This window comes from Podarcis tiliguerta (genome assembly GCF_965153285.1).
Source record: "Podarcis tiliguerta genome assembly, chromosome: 13".
NCBI classification, from domain to species: Eukaryota; Metazoa; Chordata; class Lepidosauria; order Squamata; family Lacertidae; genus Podarcis; species Podarcis tiliguerta.
Genome location: NC_139546.1, coordinates 16,543,510 through 16,561,108, shown reverse-complemented (window position 1 = coordinate 16,561,108; position 17,599 = coordinate 16,543,510). Strand labels below are relative to the sequence as shown.

The following is a 17,599-nucleotide window of genomic DNA, read 5'->3' as shown; positions in this document are numbered from 1 at the left end:
CTTTACAACAACCCTGCAAAGTTCTTCAGCGATCACTCGTAGCTGAGTAAGATTGTCTTCCATAAACACGGTTTTAACAGTGAGTCCGTAAGTGACTGGAGATCAATTCTGGATCCACAAGCCCTTCAACAGTGGGGACATTGGTTTCTGGGCGGGAGTTGATCACGGTGTGGGTTTGCCAAGCGTGCCTTCCTCTTAGCACATTTCTCCCTTGCATCCTGAGTTCGAGTGTCTTCAAAGCCCACGACACCTTTGGTAAAGGCTGTTCTCCAACTGGAGCACTCGCAGGCCAGCGTTTCCCAGTTGTCAGTGTGTATACTACATTTTTTAAGATTTGCCTTGAGAAAGTCTTTAAACCTCTTTTGTTGACCATCAGCATTACGCTTTCCATTTTTCAGTTCGGAATAGAGTAGTTGCTTTGGAAGATGATAATCAGGCACCTTAACAACGTGACCAGTCCAATGAAGCAGATGTTGAAGACTCGTGGCTTCGACACTGGTGATCTTTGCTTCCTATAGTACACTGATATTAGTTCGCCTGTCTTCCGAAGTGATGTGTAACTTTTTTCCAACAGTGTCACCCCAATATTAGAAGGAAGGCAGCTGAGGCAGAGACATATATGGTGGGGTCAGCTCAGTTATAGCACACCCTTCTCCCCTTGGGTGCTCCCGTTCTTTTCCTCCCTCCTCTTGTTTGAGCAGACCATAGCTTGCCATCCTATATGAACTGGCAAAGCATCATGCTGGATTTAGATGGTGAAGAGTTAGTTTCGAATCCTCCCTCTGCCACGAAATGCACTGAGTGCCGTCGGGCCACTGACACTCAAGCTCAGGAGTCAGCAAGCTTTTTCAGCAGGGGGCCGGTCCACTGTCCCTCAGACCTTGTGGGGGGCCGGATTATATTTTGAAAAGAAGAAGAATGAATTCCTGTGCCCCACAAATAACCCAGAGATGCATTTTAAATAAAAGGACACATTCTACTCATGTAAAAACACGCTGATTCCCGGACCGTCTGCGGGCTGGATTTAGAAGGCGATTGGGCCGGATCCAGCCCCTGGGCCTTAGTTTGCCTACACATGATCTAGTTCAACTTCCTTCTTGGTACAGGTAATCAATAGCTCAGAGCGTCCCCAACTGCCCAGTCTCCACTTGAAGACTTTCAGCAAGGAGAAGATACCTCTCCCTTCTAGGCAGTGTTAACTAAAAAGGTAAAAGACCCCTGACAGTTAAGTCCATTTGCGTACGACTCTGGGGTTGCGGCGCTCATCTTGCTTTACTGGCCGAGGGAGCCGACGTTTGTCCGCAGACAGTTTTTCTGGGTTAGAAACGCATATAAACTAGACGCCAAATCTAAGCTGCAGTCTAGGTTGAATCTAGGTTGCAGTCACCGCAAGAGAATGTCTATTTTCCAGGGGGTTGGACTAGACGACCCTCAGGATCCCTTCACAATTCTAGGATTCTGTGATCTCAGCTACATTGCTTGACTGTAGCTTGCTCTTGCAACAATTCACTTGTCCCAGTATGCAAGTGAAATCTCCACATAGCTGCAATTGGACCCACCACCCCAGTAGCAAAACGCACCTTGAGAATTTAGAACATTGCCTCTAGGTAATTGGCTCCCCGGGCTGAGCTGCTTTCCCTGTCACCGATTGCAGCTATACTCTTTTTCACATACAAACACTTGCTCACATGGAACACACCACCCACTTTCTCACACGGGTGCACCCCAAAGGAGGCCGGTGCGGTACAGCAATTCAGACTGCCGGTCTGCAACCAGACAGACCCAAGTTCAAATCCTAACTCGCTGAGTGATGCTGGGCCAGCCATTCTCTCTCAGGCTGTGGTAATCTACCTCACAAGGTTGTTGTGGGCGGGGGAACAGAACTACCCATGCCGCAGTTATCTCCTTGGAGATAAAGCAAGAAATAAATGTCAAAAATAATTTCCTCCTGTCTTCTCTTTACACACATACATTCAGGCAGAGTGAAGTCGGTGCACGAGCGTCTATGTCCTCTCCCCTCTCTCCTTCACACAATTCTTTTAATCCGCTGAGAAAAAGCACTGAATATTGAGGTGCAAAAGCACTACACCATACTCAGGCAAATAATACCAGGGTCTTGTCAGAGTCCCGCTTCTTTATTGCAAATAGTGGTGAGGTCATCATGCACGACTAGTCTCACGCCCAGCTGCCATTTAAATCTCCTTCCTCCATAGTAATGCTACATACATGTACAGTACAGGATTGCATTCTGGAGGAATTAATATAGCAGCAGGCGGGGGGCATGGAGGGCTAGCACTCATCTCAGTGCTGCCGGGTGGGCCGCCCTACACCGGGTAATCCCCCGCCAGATCAGGCCCTCGACCGTCACATGAATGCTGGCGTGCCGGAAACAGCAGATGCAAAAGCACCTTGAGATTAGCACGTGTCCCGTTATAGCCATGCAATCATTCATTTATGCACATATGCAAATGGATATATATGCAAACTCGTGTTAGTCTGGAGCTGATTGTGCACCTGCTGTTCCCAACGTGCCAACGATTCGAGCGGCTGCGATCTCATGGGCCACCCGCCGCCCCTGAAAGAAATGAGTGCATGCTCCCATTTGGGCATGGCTGTACATTCCCACATACATGGGAGCGTGAAAGTACATTTTGGGGATGCACACAAATGCTGCAAGCCATATTCACATGGCACATGCACGTCTATTTTTGACTAGGTGCCTGGTTACAAAAATCATGTACAAAGATATACGTACTCTTATACATATATACTAGGGAATAAGCATGCATACTTAATTGTTTCACACAGAGAAGCAGAGATACGCAGGCATGTACCACTCCAAACGTGCACATGTAGGTCTGCAGAAGCTCTCTCCCAAGCATACCTATGCCCATGCACATCCTTACAGGCATAGGGACATGTGTCTGCATGCTTGCAGAGAGAAAGAGAGAGTGTGTTTGTGAGTGTGTGTCTCACACGCACTGAGCCAGGCATGTGCATATCCCTCCTCCCTCACACCGCAGTAACTGTTCTCTCTGCACACCCAGCAGAAATACTCTCAGAAGCATGAATCAAAGACTCAGGAGCTAAGAATAGCCAGGCCCAGCTGGGCGGGGGAGAGGCAGCGCAGGCGCTGTTTGGAATAATGCCAGCCTGGGGGGGGGGGAAGAGAGAGAGAGAGATGTGGTCCCCCCCAAAAAAACTCTATCTCTGGAGGCAGAGGGGGCAAATGGATGGGAGGATCCTTGCTGGACCCCTGCCCAGAAATCGCTATTATAGTGGAGGGGAAAAGGTATGTAGATGGATTAGATAGATGGGGAGAGAAATTGAAAATCGGGGGGGGGGGTTGTGTGTCTCACACCCCCTTGCTGACCCAGCCTCTTTACAACCCCAGGCCAACAAGTCCATTTGAGAGAGGGAAGTGGGAGATCGACTGCACAGAGCTAGCCATGCAACGGGAGCCTGCAGATGCACGCAGAACACACCGTCCAAATCTGGCATGCGAGGAGCACCGCCTTGCCTGTCAAGGCTGCTGAGAGCTTGATCCTGTGTCAACGTCAACCCTAGATGCAAAAGCTTCTCTCTGCGTGTCTCCTCATCCTTTCTGCATCCCTCTAGTGCCACGTGCAGTGGGTGTGAAATGAGGCCAAATGAGGCCAATTCTCCCCGGTGTCACCCATGCACACTTGGCTTACCCTCCTTACACTCACACCGCCGTTCTCTCTCTCACTCACGCACACTCTCACATATACATATTTTCAGATTCCTTGAGTGAGATTCCATCTCACTCAAGAGGCCGAGGGCCAGCGCTGTTCGGAGACACTTCCGGGTCACGTGGCCAGCGTGACAAAGCTGCTCTGGCGAGCCAGCCCCAGCACAGCACACGGAAACGCCGTTTACCTTCCCGCTAGTAAGCGGACCCTATTTATCTACTTGCACCCAGGAGTGCTTTCGAACTGCTAGGTTGGCAGGCGCTGGGACTGAACAACAGGAGCGCACCCCGCCGCGGGGATTCGAACCGCCGACCTTTTCATTCGGCAAGCCCTAGGCGCTGAGGCTTTTACCCACAGCGCCACCCGCGTCCCGCATATGTGTGTTAGGCAGCAGCAAAAAAAGCTCATGCTATTCTAGGCTGCATCAACAGAAGTGTAGTGTCCTGTCAAGGGAAGTAATAGTACCACTCTATTCTGTCTTGGTCAGACCACAACTGGAGTCCCAGGTCCAGTTCTGGGCACTACAATTTAAGGAGGATATGGACAAGCTGGAATGCATGCAGAGAAGGGCAACCAGGATGATCAAGGGTCTGGAAAGCAAGCCTTATGAGGAACGGTTGAAGGAGCTGGGGATGTTTAGCGTGGAAAAGTGGAGACTGAGAGGAGATGTGAAAGCCATCTTCAAACATCTCAAGGGCTGTCACACGTGGAAGATGGAGCAAGCTTGTTTTCTCCTGCTCTGAAGGGTAGGACATAAAGGAATGGCTTCAAGTCACAAGAAAGCAGATTCCAAGTAAACATCAGAAGAACTTTTGAATGGTAAGAGCTTGTTCGACAGTGGAATGGACTCCCTTAGAAGGTGGTGGACCATTAGAGGTTTTTAAGCAGAGGTTGGATGGCCACCTGTCATGGATGCCTTAGTTTAAATTCCTGAACCAGATGACCCTCAGGGTCCTTTCCAACTCTGCAATTCTAGGATATGTGCCACATAATACTCTACACAACGCTGCTGGTGTGTTGTAGTGGTTAAGAGTATTTAACTAAGACCTGGTAGACCAGGGTTCAAATCTCCACTCCCACTGGGTGAACTTAGGCCAGTCACTGTCTCTTAGTCTAACCTACCTCACAGGATTGTTGTGAGGATAAAATGGGGAGGGGGAGAACTATGGGTAGCACCTTGAGCTCCTTAGAGGAAAGGCAGGACAGAAATGCAAAATGAAATGATAAAATGAAATGCTAGTTCATGGGAGGGGGGTCAGGGGCATTTTCAGGGGAGAATCAGTAAGTGGGAAGGGATGAGTAACCCTTCTCCTCCTGCTTACCTAGGGATACGGGTGGCGCTGTGGTCTAAAACACTGAGCTTAGGGCTTGCCGATCGGAAGGTCGGCGGTTCGAATCCCCGCAATGGGGTGAGCTCCCATTGCTCAGTCCTAGCTCCAGCTAACCTAGCAGTTTGAAAGCATGCTAAAAAGTGCAAGTAGAAAAATAGGTACCTATCTGGCTGGAAGATAAACAGCGTTTTCGTGCACTGCTCTGGTTTTGCCAGACGCGGCTTAGTCATGCTGGCCACATGACCCGGGAAAACTGTCTGCGGACAAACGCCAGCTCCCTCGGCCAGTAAGGCGAGATGAGCACCGCAACCCCAGAGTGTCTACGACTGGACTTAACTTTCAGGGGTCCTTGACCTTGACCTTTTACCCACTTACCTATTCATTTCTGAAACTCTCTTTCTCGGTGTTTTTAATTTGACACCCCCCCTCCGCTAGGCATCAAGACCAGAAATATGCCCAGTGAAGGAGAAATGGCCAGGAAGTTATTTGCAGGGTGGGGAGAATGGCTGGTATGGGAAGGGTTAGGTACCACCCTCCCACCTGTCAATTCTCCCCTAAAATGCAGTTCCTGCTCCTACATTTGCAATACCTTGGCAAATGTGGATTAAGGAACACGCATTTGTCGAGATGTGTCATTCCGTCTGCCTTGGCCTATTTTGCAAAGGATGTTGGGATGAGAGATTAAAGGAGGAGAGACTGTCAGTGGTCTTGAACTCCTGGGAGTCAGAATAACAATAAATTAATGCACCCGCCCACATAAAGACCCTTTTTCACTCATTTAGAATTCCAAGGGCTAATCTTGCAAAATATTCATTAATCCATATTTGCAGACTTCCCACATATAACAAAGCATGCCCTCTTCAGTATCAGCATGCAACATATATGGATGGTCTCTTTGGGAATCAATCCCAAGGTATCCCTCATTTCCCCCGGGGCTTAAAGCACTTTTGCCTAATGAAGCCCTTATTAAAGCACTCTTTTCGGCTACTACAGCGCTGCGGGAGCTACTTTCCCTGTAGGTTCACCCCACATCTCTTGCGACCGCATGGATAGGGTCAATAACACGGGTCTTCCTTGTGGGGTCAAGACCCTCAAACCCACATCATCAGACCCACCCAGGCGGTTGCAGGCCTTTTGACATGATTGCAGTGCTGTGGGATGAACCCATAGTTGAGCTAGTGCCACAGCGCTGTTGCAGCGTGCCAGGCAGGCCCAGCAAATGGATATGGGTACACACAGCACTTGGAAACAGCTTTCGAAATTAGCCAGGCACCAGGCATGTTTTGCGACCGGCAGCCAGCCTTTTGCCAGGAAGTGGAGACGTCTGGTCTCCAGGTTTGGCACCTAACATCTCCATCTGGCTGGCTGGCGTGGCTGCGATGCCACGCCAGTCAGCTGGTCTGCGGGGCAGCACAGCACCAAAAGACATGCCGTGCTGCCCCCATACCATTTGCTTTGTAATCTTGCAAAAGAATTTGCGCCTAGACATATTGTGGTGGCGACCATAACCTCCCTACCTGCTGCCATTGGTAGGGCAGCAGGTAGGGAGGCCAACAGTAGGGGGAGCCGAAGCAGAGGCAGCTGGTTCTGGTTTTGTCCCCATCCTCCTCCCTGCTGAGTTCCACAACGTCAGCACTGAGCTGGAGGAAGAGGAGAAAGCTGCCACAGCCAGTGCCACCCACTGGACTGGATGTAAGTAAGGAGACGGGCGGGTGTGGGGGATGGAGCTGACGGCAGGCAGAGGTTGGCAGGCGGAGCTCCATTTGCCCTAATGCACCAGCCTCCATTGTCAGAGATGGCTGGTTCTAGGGGGCTGCGACCGGTGCAGTTGTACCAGCCGTAGAGCTTCTGGGGCGCTGCAGCTGGTGCCACCACTATTATGTCCGATGGAAGATGAGAGGTTTGGGGAATGCCACTGAGATTTGAGGTGTCATGGTCCACCACTGCCACTGTGCAGGCACCTAGCACTGCATGGAGAGAGATGCCTTACATGAGCCACCAAAGTATCACAAACCACCTCAACAAGTACAAAGAGGTTATCTACACACGAGTCCAGCTTATGTACCGCTGTTTGAAGGGTTTGCGGAGGATTGCCCTCTGTTTGAAGGGCTGTCCATGTCCAGTTTGAAGATCAGGGCCCATAAAAAGTTGGCACCACCTAGTTGGTAGATCAGAGGCGTAGCATGGTGTGTGTGGTCCCGGGCGCACATTTTTGATGGGGTGCAATGAGGGCCCGCTCCAACAGGCACGGAGCCCAGGTAGCTGAGGCACGGCAGTGGGTGGGTTGCTCTAGTGGCCAGGTGCATGGATGCAGCTGGCAAGGAGCCTATTTGAGGCGGGCTCTGTTCACCCTCCTGGTGTGCGCCCCCCACCTCAGGCTGCCCAGTCCACCAGGAGGGCGTGACACTTGCCCTGCTCTGGGTGCCAGCAACCCATGGTATGCTGCTGCAGCAGACTGAGCAGGCACAAAGACCCTTGCTGTGTGAAGGACTGCCTTTCTATTTAAATTCTAGTGGTTATTTCTAATTCTGCATCTATAGCCACGTATGCAATTTAAGAAAATCTTATGGATACCCTGGTCTTCCTTTGCCTTCTTTTTTTCTGGAGGTGTCTGTGTGCATTTCCTCTTGTGTGGTGGGGGGTTCACAAGGCCCCATAGGTAAGGAAGAGGGCCCCTTTGGTATATGCACGGGAAGCATTGTTAACAGCTACCTAATCCTCCCTTTGCAACCATTATACGTGACTCGGTTGCAGATGGCAGAGAAAATCAATCTGAACTGTCCTTGACCTCTGCTGAAAGTTATAAAGTTAGGGTAGATGCTCACAATCTGCCGGACACTGCCAGATTCGCAGGGACCACAAAGACTTGTACCCGGAGGGGACAGTGTAGCCCAGACAAGTGAAAGAGTAAGCCACCAACGTGCTGGGAAGCCTTGGGCAAACCACCACCACCACTGGCTCCGACTCTGAGCCTCTGCTTAGAATCTGCTCAATGGGAATAACAGTGATCTGCTTCACTAGCAGAGCTTGAGAGAAGGATCTCAAGGAACAGAGTTTGCCAAACTTGGGTCTCCATGTCCTTTTTTTGGACTACAATTCCCATCATCCCTATCTAGCAGGGTCAGGGATGATGGGAGTTGTAGTCCAAAAACAGCTGGAGACCCAGGTTTGGGAAACCTTGCATTAGACATGCTCAGAGTCGACCCTTTGCAATTGACGTGCCTAAGTTGGTCATGCCCACCAGTTTAATGGGTCTGTTCTGAATAGGGCAAAGATTGGTTACAACCCACAGACACTGCAATACCAAGCACGTTTACTCCAAAGTAAGCTCCTGTGGGTTGTGTTCATAGAATCACAGAGCTGTAGAGTTGGAAGGGACCACGAGGGTCATCTAGACCAGCCCCTGCAATGCAGGAATCTTTTTGCCCAAGGTGGTGCTCGAACCCAAGACCCTGAAATGAGGCGTATCATGCTCTACTGACTGAGCTATTCAACTAACTTTTACCCAGAGTAGACCCATTGAAAATAATGGGCCCAAATTAGTCATGGCTGTTATGTTCAGTGGGTCTGCTCAAAGTAAAAAAATTGCTCCAACGCTTAGTTCTATTGAGCTCAGTGAGCTCTTGCTAATAAATTGTACTTTTGACCACTCAATCCTATGTGCATTTATTCAGAAGTGACTCCTGCTGTGTTCAGTGGAGCTCACCCAGAAAGCTAGAGAGCACAGACTGCAGCTGTATTCATGTTTTCCTGGGAGTAAATTCCATTAACTCAGTACCTCTGGGTTAATCATGCAAAAGCTTGGGCTGTTTAAAGCGCCACTGTGGTTAAAGAATGAACAAATGCAGGGACCTCACCAAACAACGCAAGAAAGAGAATCCTACATCACACACGGATATAAAAGGGCACAATGGTTAGTGTGGCAAATGCCGCGTCCCCCACACTGAGAGGCATGCGCAGCAGAACTCCTACAAGACATCCATGTACAAGGTATTAGATATAAGAACCTGTAACCTGCAAGATATTAAAACAGGAATACACATAATTCTGTGGGCCGCAAGTTCATAGTTGGAGGCAGAAAGCATAGTCAGACAACAGAATTAAGGAGTCCCAGACAAAATAATGTTTCTGTAACCACATGTTGCACAATGTGCAGAGAGAGGTGTACTGTACAAGTAAGAAACAGCTCAGGCTACATTGGTACAAGAATCCACGATGGGACGGTATACAAGGAAGAAAGCTTTAAAGCCCCATAGTTCACAAAGGCCCACAGAGTACAGTGGGAAAATAATGTACACGTGTGTGCGCACACACATGCACACAGAGCATGCACACCAGCACCTCGAAAGCCACATGGCGACAAATCTACAGCCCAGCATGAGTTCTGCCGCGAGCGAGTGCCAAAGGGGCAGATCGCTCTGAGAAACGGCCGTGTGCCTGCTCACAGATGGACGGTGGCTGCCACACGGCTCATCTATATAATGAGATGGGGAATATGCACATGGAGACCTCGTGGCTACACCCACACGGCAATATGAGAACATACAGATGAATGCATATGCATCCAGGCTGACAAACTCAGAGCTGTGAAAACGCTACCCAAGCTCACAAGCACACACGCAAATATCTGGTTTATTCATCCGGAGGACATGAAGGAGGTTGGTTCAAGTCTGTGCCTTTTGCAAAACACATCTTCCACAATTGCGATTGTCAACGAATTTGCTCCTTCTTCTTCTTTTTTGGGGTAAAGGTGATAAAAGTGAAAGGCAGGGGAGGGGGAAATGGCAGAGGTGCGCACAGATGAAGCGGGGAGGCAGCATGGAGGAAGAACAAGCATTGAAAAAGCGAGATGATAGAGGGCACTGAAGACCCAGCCGCATATGGGATGCCTTGCTCAAACCCACTTCGGTTTCCCGGGGTTTTGCAGACACCTCCCACACATTTCCACAAGCCGTTCTTCGCGGCCAGGAGGACTAGAAACTTGCTTTTGCATTTTGCAGGAAAGCTGCCGTGGGGACGGCGAAGACCCCAGGTCCTGCCCTTGTGCAGTAAAATCGCCAATGTGCACAGGCAGTTGCAGAGAAGCACACCTGCCGCACATAGTATATGGCATATGAGCATGTGTGCATGTGAGTGTGTGCGCTCGCCGCGAGGCAGGTTTATTTATTTATTTATTTATTTACCTGGCACACATTCCAACTGGATCCAGATCCGCTTAAAAGCGCCGACACTCCCTCACCCCCACCCCGGCCATTCAGGAGAAGCATGCTCACAGCCTCTCACACACAAGCACTTATTTGCCTCTCTATCTATGCACAACTGCAAGCAGACATGGAGACCAAGAGAGAGAGAAGGCTGTTCTTACAAAGGTATGGCCACAGCAAGGAGAGAAAAGCATGCACGACAGGCGTGCACAAGGGCAAATGCATGGACAGATATGCACGAAGGTACGGATGCATGAGGGATGTGCAGAAAAAGACAGTGACATGCACACACACACAGAGAGAAGAGAAGGAAAATGCATGCATGATTTTATACCTGCAGATTAAGCACACAATGATGGCAGCTAGCACAATGGTACACATAATGGCATACAGAAATACAAGCACACAGCAATTTATGTGCACATCCTTAGTCGTATGATACACTTTCCCCACCACCCCATGCTCCTTCTCCTCCTTTGTCTCTCAACCCCGTTACTACCAGCACATCTGCACATGGCTACCAAAACGCACACGCCACCACAAGCATAGGCATAGGCTGACAACCCCAGGCACCCATTCCATCCCGTATATAGGTCTACACGTGTGCAAGTGTGCAGACGCCGAGCTCAGCCCACATGCCTCAGCCAAGCTGCCCACCTTGCGCATGGAAACTCATGCCCGCACACCAGTCCCCCTCACGCCCATTTGCAGGAAGCTTCTGCACCCCAGTTTCTGGAAGAAGCTCCCCCCTCCCCACTCACTCCCCAGTGCCTGCTAATGGACAACCAAGACATACATGCGCGTGAGAAAGGCACTCACGCGTAAAGCACATTTTCTCACTCACCTCTGTGCCATAGTAGATGCGGCCCCACACCCCAGCTCACAAGCGGAAAGCCCCCACATGGGGTGGTTTTTTTTTTTTGAAAGTGGGGGCTCCGGAGGGGGGCGTGGCAGGGTCCACAGAGGTGGCCGCACGCGGTGGCTCCGCTGTCACCTCCGGTGCGCCCCCCCATCCACTCCCCATGTCAGAGCACCGCCGTCCCCTTTCCCCATCGTGGGAACCCCCAGCTCTCCTCCCCAGCCGAAGCGGGTGACGTTTCGCCTCCCACGCGAGAAGAAGACCGACTCCCCCACGCACCCCCGCCAGGCGGTCGTTTCCCCCCCCCACACCCTGAAGCGGTTCACCCACGCGTGCAGCCTCCCCCCACGCGCAATCTCCGCGGTTCCCGGCTTAACCTCCCCCACCCCATCACCCCGCGTTACCTGCCAAGGATGGGAGCCGCTCAGCACATGGTCTCCTTTCGGGGGGGACCCTCCGCCCGGTCCCCCCCACCCCTCCACCGGCTCACCACTCCTCCTCCTCCTCCGCCGCCGCCTCTCTCCGCCGGGTAGTGTCCTTGCGGTCCTTGCGCGGGGAGGTGGGCGGGGAGCGATGGGGGTCCAGATGTTTCCTCGGGGAAAGGGAGGGGCGCGGGAGAAAGCAGGCTAAGGAGAAAAGGGAAGGTGCCTATCTAGATAGAGAGAGAGAGCGGTCTTTGGGGGGTGGGTGGGGGGCATTCAGGCTTGCATGGCGGCGCCCTTTGCTGCCTGCGATCCGGGCAGTCTCCCAGGGCTGCGCTGCTTGCCAGCCGCTCCCTCCCTTGCCTGCCTGCCTGCCTCCCACCCTCCCAGCGCTGGAGCGAGGATGCTCTCTCTCTCTCTCTCTCTCTTTCAGCCGCCCCGCCCCCACCCCTGCTCCCTTTTTTTGCTGTTCAGGAATGCACGGTTCTGGCGAGCCCACCTCCTCTTCCCCTCCCCAATCTCATTCATAAGGTCACGTGGGTGTGAATATTGGGAGGGGGCCGCTGGAGAAGGAGCGCGATCCGGCAACCACACCCCCTCCCCATCTTCGGCCACTTAAGCCCCAACCCCGCGTCTCCTTTGCACACGCCCATCCACTCTTCCTCTCGCTAACCCCCAGGTCCTCGCCCCGCATCCCCTCCCTGCAACCTCCCCCCCCATTCCCACCCCCCTGAGGCGCCCGCGGGTGCCTCCTCTCCTCCTTTTTTACGTCCCATTTATCCATCATCTCAGATCTCTTCTGCTGCTGCTGCTGCTGCTTCCTCGGGGATCAGCCTCATTTCCATCCCTCCGTTTATAATCGCGCGGCTGCTCTCCCTTCCAGGAGACTTCTCCGACCCTGCCAGCATCTCTGGAACCAAGCCTCCCCACCTGCAGCCGCCTCGACAGGTGAGGTTTTCATCAGTTTGGGCTTTCAGAGGCAGAAAGTGAGAGCAAACTGACCTTGACCAAAAGGTGCAGTTCCTTTCTCTTCCCCTTTGTACTTTTCATCCTCTTTGGCTGGCAGGTATGGATATTGGCCCAAGACACACACACACACTGCATCGGAGCACCATCCTTACACCCCAAATCCCACTTCCATGCCCATATCTCCAGGTGTCCGTCTCCTCGCTGAATATTTGGCCTCACCTACAGGTACTGGTGGGACGCAGGTGGCGTTGTGGGTTAAACCACAGAACCTAGGACTTGCCGATCAGAAGGTCGGTGGTTCGAATCCCTGTGAAGGGGTGAGCTCCCGTTGCTCAGTCCCTGCTCCTGCCAACCTAACAGTTCGAAAGCATGCCAGTGCAAATAGATAAATAGGTACCGCTCCAGTGGGAAGGTAAATGGCATTTCCGTGCGCTGCTCTGGTTCGCCAGAAGCGGCTTAGTCATGCTGGCCACATGACCCGGAAGCTGTACGCCAGCTCCCTCGGCCAATAGAGCGAGATGAGCACCGCAACCCCAGAGTCAGTCACGACTGGACCTAATGGTCAGGGGTCCCTTTACCTTTACAGGTACTGGGAACCACCAGAATGGCTTGCGGCCTTCCCCATATCTGTCGCATCACTGGGTACCAGTCCTACTTGCTTATCCCAAGATGAGCAAACATCCCTAGAACCCCATCCTCATCCCTAGGCTCGCTTGTTAGCTGGAGGCACCTGCCGTCCCTCCAGACTTCCAATGAGGTGGCTTGGAAAAGGCAGCATTAATGGCAGTGGTGTCTTGTCACTTATTGAGGCTGATAGGGTGGAAGGTGGTGGAGCCAACAGTAGGTGGTGCCATAGGCAATGGCAGGCAGAGGCAACTAATTTTGCCCCCATCCTCCTCCCTACTGAGGTGTACCAGGACAAGACTGAGACTAAGGAGGAGGAGGAAGCTGCCACAGTCAGTACCACCCTCTGGGCCTGGTTGTAAGTATGAAGGCTGGTGGGATCCCAGCTGAGGTTGGTGAGGTTGTGCCCCGTTTCCCCTAATAGACCAACTTTGTGGAATGTATTAAAAGGTAGGGATGCCTGTGGGATCGATAAGGCAATGCCTGGCTATGATACTCAATAGTATCATAGCAATACTGAGAAATGAGACTCATAAAGGCAGATAATATGTTGTACACACAAGGCTGTACAACAGGACTCCCAATATTGCTAGACCACAACTAGAGACATCACTTTGCCAACAAAGGTCCGTATAGTAAAAGCTATGGTATTCCCAGTAGTGATGTATGGAAGTGAGAGCTGGACCATAAAGAAGGCTGATCGCCGAAGAATTGACGCTTTTGAATTATGGTGCTGGAGGAGACTCTTGAGAGTCCCATGGACTGCAAGAAGATCAAACGCATCCATTCTTAAGGAAATCAGCCCTGAGTGCTCACTGGAAGGACAGATCGTGAAGCTGAGGCTCCAATACTTTGGCCACCTCATGAGAAGAGAAGACTCCCTGGAAAAGACCCTGATGTTGAGAAAGATGGAGGGCACAAGGAGAAGAGGACGACAGAGGACGAGATGGTTAGACAGTGTTCTCGAAGCTACAAACATGAATCTGACCAAACTGCGGGTGGCAGTGGAAGACAGAAGTGCCTGGCGTGCTCTGGTCCATGGGGTCACGAAGAGTCGGACACGACTGAACGACTAAACAACAAACAACAACAACAACACAACTCCTATCATTCCTAACCATTGGCCATGATGGCTGGGGCTGATGGGAATTGGAGTCCAACAACATCCAGAGGGAACAAAGCTTCCCTAATCCTGCTGTACAAAGTATATGAATCCTGGCATTCATTCATAATTTATTTGTTATAAGCATGCATTTTATTGTAAGTAACATTTATTGTGTTTTTAATGGTTATAGCACAACAAAAAGTAGAAACAGAAACAGCAGGAAAGGCAAACTGGAGGAATTTACAGGAAAGCCTGCCCCATTCCAGGTATGCACATTATATGAAGGGAAAATAAAGAAGCAGTCAAGTTATCATTCCAAGTATCCGAAACTTATGGAGATGATTGCCAAGAGAAGGTGCTCTTTGCCATATAGTAAATAAAAGCATGCCATACCATATAAAAGGAGTCCTTGCCTAAATTTCAGATTATGTGTGATTCCCCACCTCCACTGCCCCATAATCACCATGTTCCATAAAGAGATATATCATCTGTCCAATCTGAGGTCTTGAGCAGTTTTCCATGATATTTTTATACCAATATTCCATCATGTTCCCAGGATGGCTTACCGCCCCCCCCCCCCCGCAATAAAATAAAATAATTAAAATGTGCATTCAAAAATAAAATAAGCTGAAAGCTGTAAAGCTATAAAAGCAACGGGAAACCTAGTTGCAGCTAGAAAAGTTCAGGAAAATTAAAAAAAAACCAGGTCTCTTCTGCCAGTTATAAAGGACAATAAAGTTTAAAATGTGTGTGATGCTGTACTATAGCCAGCAATGGACACATTTAAAGCACACATGGCCGAGCAATTGATCCTGGTTTACGTGTGACTCTGCAGTATAGCCAGTGATAGGCATGGGCCATAGTCTCTGGCATGGCTAGCATATACAACGTGTGAAGAAGAGAGTACACACTGACATCCTTGGGTCATAGACTAATGGGGGGGGGGGAGGGCAGAGCGCAGGCATTCAGGATAGCTCAGTTGGCTGGAGTGTGCTGCTCATAATGCCAAGGCTGCAAGTTTAATCTCCATATAGCAGGGGTCAGTAACCTTTTTCAGCAGGGGGGCAGTCCACAGTCTCTCAGACCATGTGGTGGGCCAGACTATATTTTGAAAAAAAAAAAAAATAGAACGAATTCCTATGCCCCACAAATAACCCAGAGATGCATTTTAAATAAAAGCACACATTCCACTCATGTAAAAACATGCTGATTCCCGAACCGTACACGGGCTGGATTGAGAAGGCAATTGGGCCGCATCCGGCCCATGGGCCTTAGGTTGCCTACCCCTGCCAAATAGGATCCTGCATTGCAGGGGGTTGGAAGAGATGGTCCTCAGGGTCCCTTCCAGCTCTACAATTCTGTGATTCTAAGCTTTGTATGGAAAAGGCCCTGTGTCACGGGATTGCCAAGCAGGGCTGGGAGAGATCTCAGATAGATGGGCCAATATTCAGACTCTGTATATGTTCCGATAAATGCTACTGCCATCTGTAATACCCCCAGACCGCATGTGAAACTTGCTATCTGACATGCCTGGGCCATAGAAATGCACACAAAGTTGGTGTTCAGAAAGACTGGTGAATTACATGTAAATACACTCCTATCCGCGGGGACGCGGGTGGCGCTGTGGGTAAAACCTCAGCACCTAGGACTTGCCGATTGTCAGGTCGGCGGTTCGAATCCCCGCGGCGGGGTGCGCTCCCGTCGTTCGGTCCCAGCGCCTGCCAACCTAGCAGTTTGAAAGCACCCCCGGGTGCAAGTAGATAAATAGGGACCGCTTACTAGCAGGAAGGTAAACGGCGTTTCCATGTGCTGCGCTGGCTCACCAGATGCAGCTTGTCACGATGGCCACGTGACCCAGAAGTGTCTTCGGACAGCGCTGGCCCCCGGCCTCTTAAGTGAGATGGGCGCACAACCCCAGAGTCGGACACGACTGGCCCGTACGGGCAGGGGTACCTTTACCTTTACCTTTACCTTTACCTTTACACTCCTATCCACTGGCAAATACGGACCTACCCCACTGGGATTGTAATTTATTTTTCAGATCTGCTCCCCACCTCCAGCTATTTTGGACTACAATTCCCATCAGCCCTAGCCAGCTGTACTATACTACGATACTGTGGAAGGACATGTGGATCCAGAATTGGCCTCTGCAGACACTTACGGACTCATTGTTAAAACCGTGTTTATGGAAGACAATCTTACTCGGCTACGAGTGATTGCCAAAGAAGAAGACTATGATATGTATCATGTACAGTGGTACCTTGGTTCTCAAACTTAATCCGTTCCGGAAGTCTGTTCCAAAACCAAAGCGTTCCAAAACCAAGGCACGTTTTCCCATAGAAAGTAATGCAAAATGAATTAATCCGTTCCAGACTTTTAAAAACAACCCCTAAAACAGCAATTTAACATGAATTTTAATATCTAACGAGACCATTGATCCATAAAATGAAAGCAATAAACAATGTACTGCAGTCACACAATCAATCAGTAGCTGAACTGGGTTCCACACAGTCACAAAACAAAAAGAGCCACAAAAATGCAAAGTAAATAGTGTAACAGACAGACAGTAACACTCAAAACAGAAGTGTGGCACTCAAAACGGAAGAGTAACACTCAAATCAGAAGCGTAACACTCAAAATGGGCACATTCAACTTCTGAACAAAGTTTGCAAACCGGAACACTTCCAGGTTCGCAGTGTTTGGGTGCCAAGTTGTTTGAGAACCAAGGCGTTTGAGAACCAAGGTGCCACTGTATCTTCTAATAGCAGCTCATTCTTGGAGAGCAGAGCTTTATGTAGCCAAAACAATACCAGCAGCGTACATGGAGATTAGCAGCGGGCTTGGGAGCACATCAAGATTTGCTAAAACAGAGCGCATGTTGCGGGAGGAAAACCCTCAATGGGGAGGGGATCCCAAAAGCAGGCATTAGAGGGGGACTGAGTGTGCTCATTGGGCATGGTGTGCTGACTGACTGTTGGAAACAGAAATCTGGGTAGGAGGTGCAGTGGCAGTGATGAAGTTTGGCGTGCAAGAGGGCAGCAGCCACAACCACACCCCCAAGGAGTATCCAGAACAGAGGAATTTTACCACTAGCCTTTCAAGAACGGCTTAACTTTTCTTGTAGCCCAGCCTCAGCTCCTATACAAATGGATGCTTTAGCTGAGATGCAGCGGGTTGGACTAGATGACCCTCCCAACTCCGTGATTCTTTGATAATTACCTGGAAGGAAGCTCCATTGAACTCAGCGGTGCTTATTTCTGGCTGCAAAGGTTAAATGTGCAAAAGACTCCAAAGATCTTCAGCTTTTTAAATTAGAAGTACAAACATTCTTGCAAGGAAGGGTTACCATTCAAACCGCTAGTGTGGAAATAC

At 50.4% G+C, this 17,599-nt stretch overlaps 1 protein-coding gene across 6 annotated transcripts in view; it reads right to left on the bottom strand.

The window, feature by feature from the left end:
- SHANK1 (SH3 and multiple ankyrin repeat domains 1) overlaps window positions 1–12,041 on the bottom strand; it is a 103,989-nt gene extending 91,948 nt beyond the window's left edge. For 2 of the 6 annotated variants that reach the window (XM_083408088.1, XM_083408091.1), the window contains exon 1: window positions 11,512–12,037. The gene's annotated coding sequence lies outside the window, so the exon portion shown is untranslated. Of the gene's footprint in view, window positions 1–11,511 lie in introns of all 6 variants that reach the window. The other 4 variants (XR_014504121.1, XR_014504122.1, XM_083408089.1 and 1 more) reach the window with 4 other exon arrangements.
- Window positions 12,042–17,599: the final 5,558 nt, after the last annotated feature.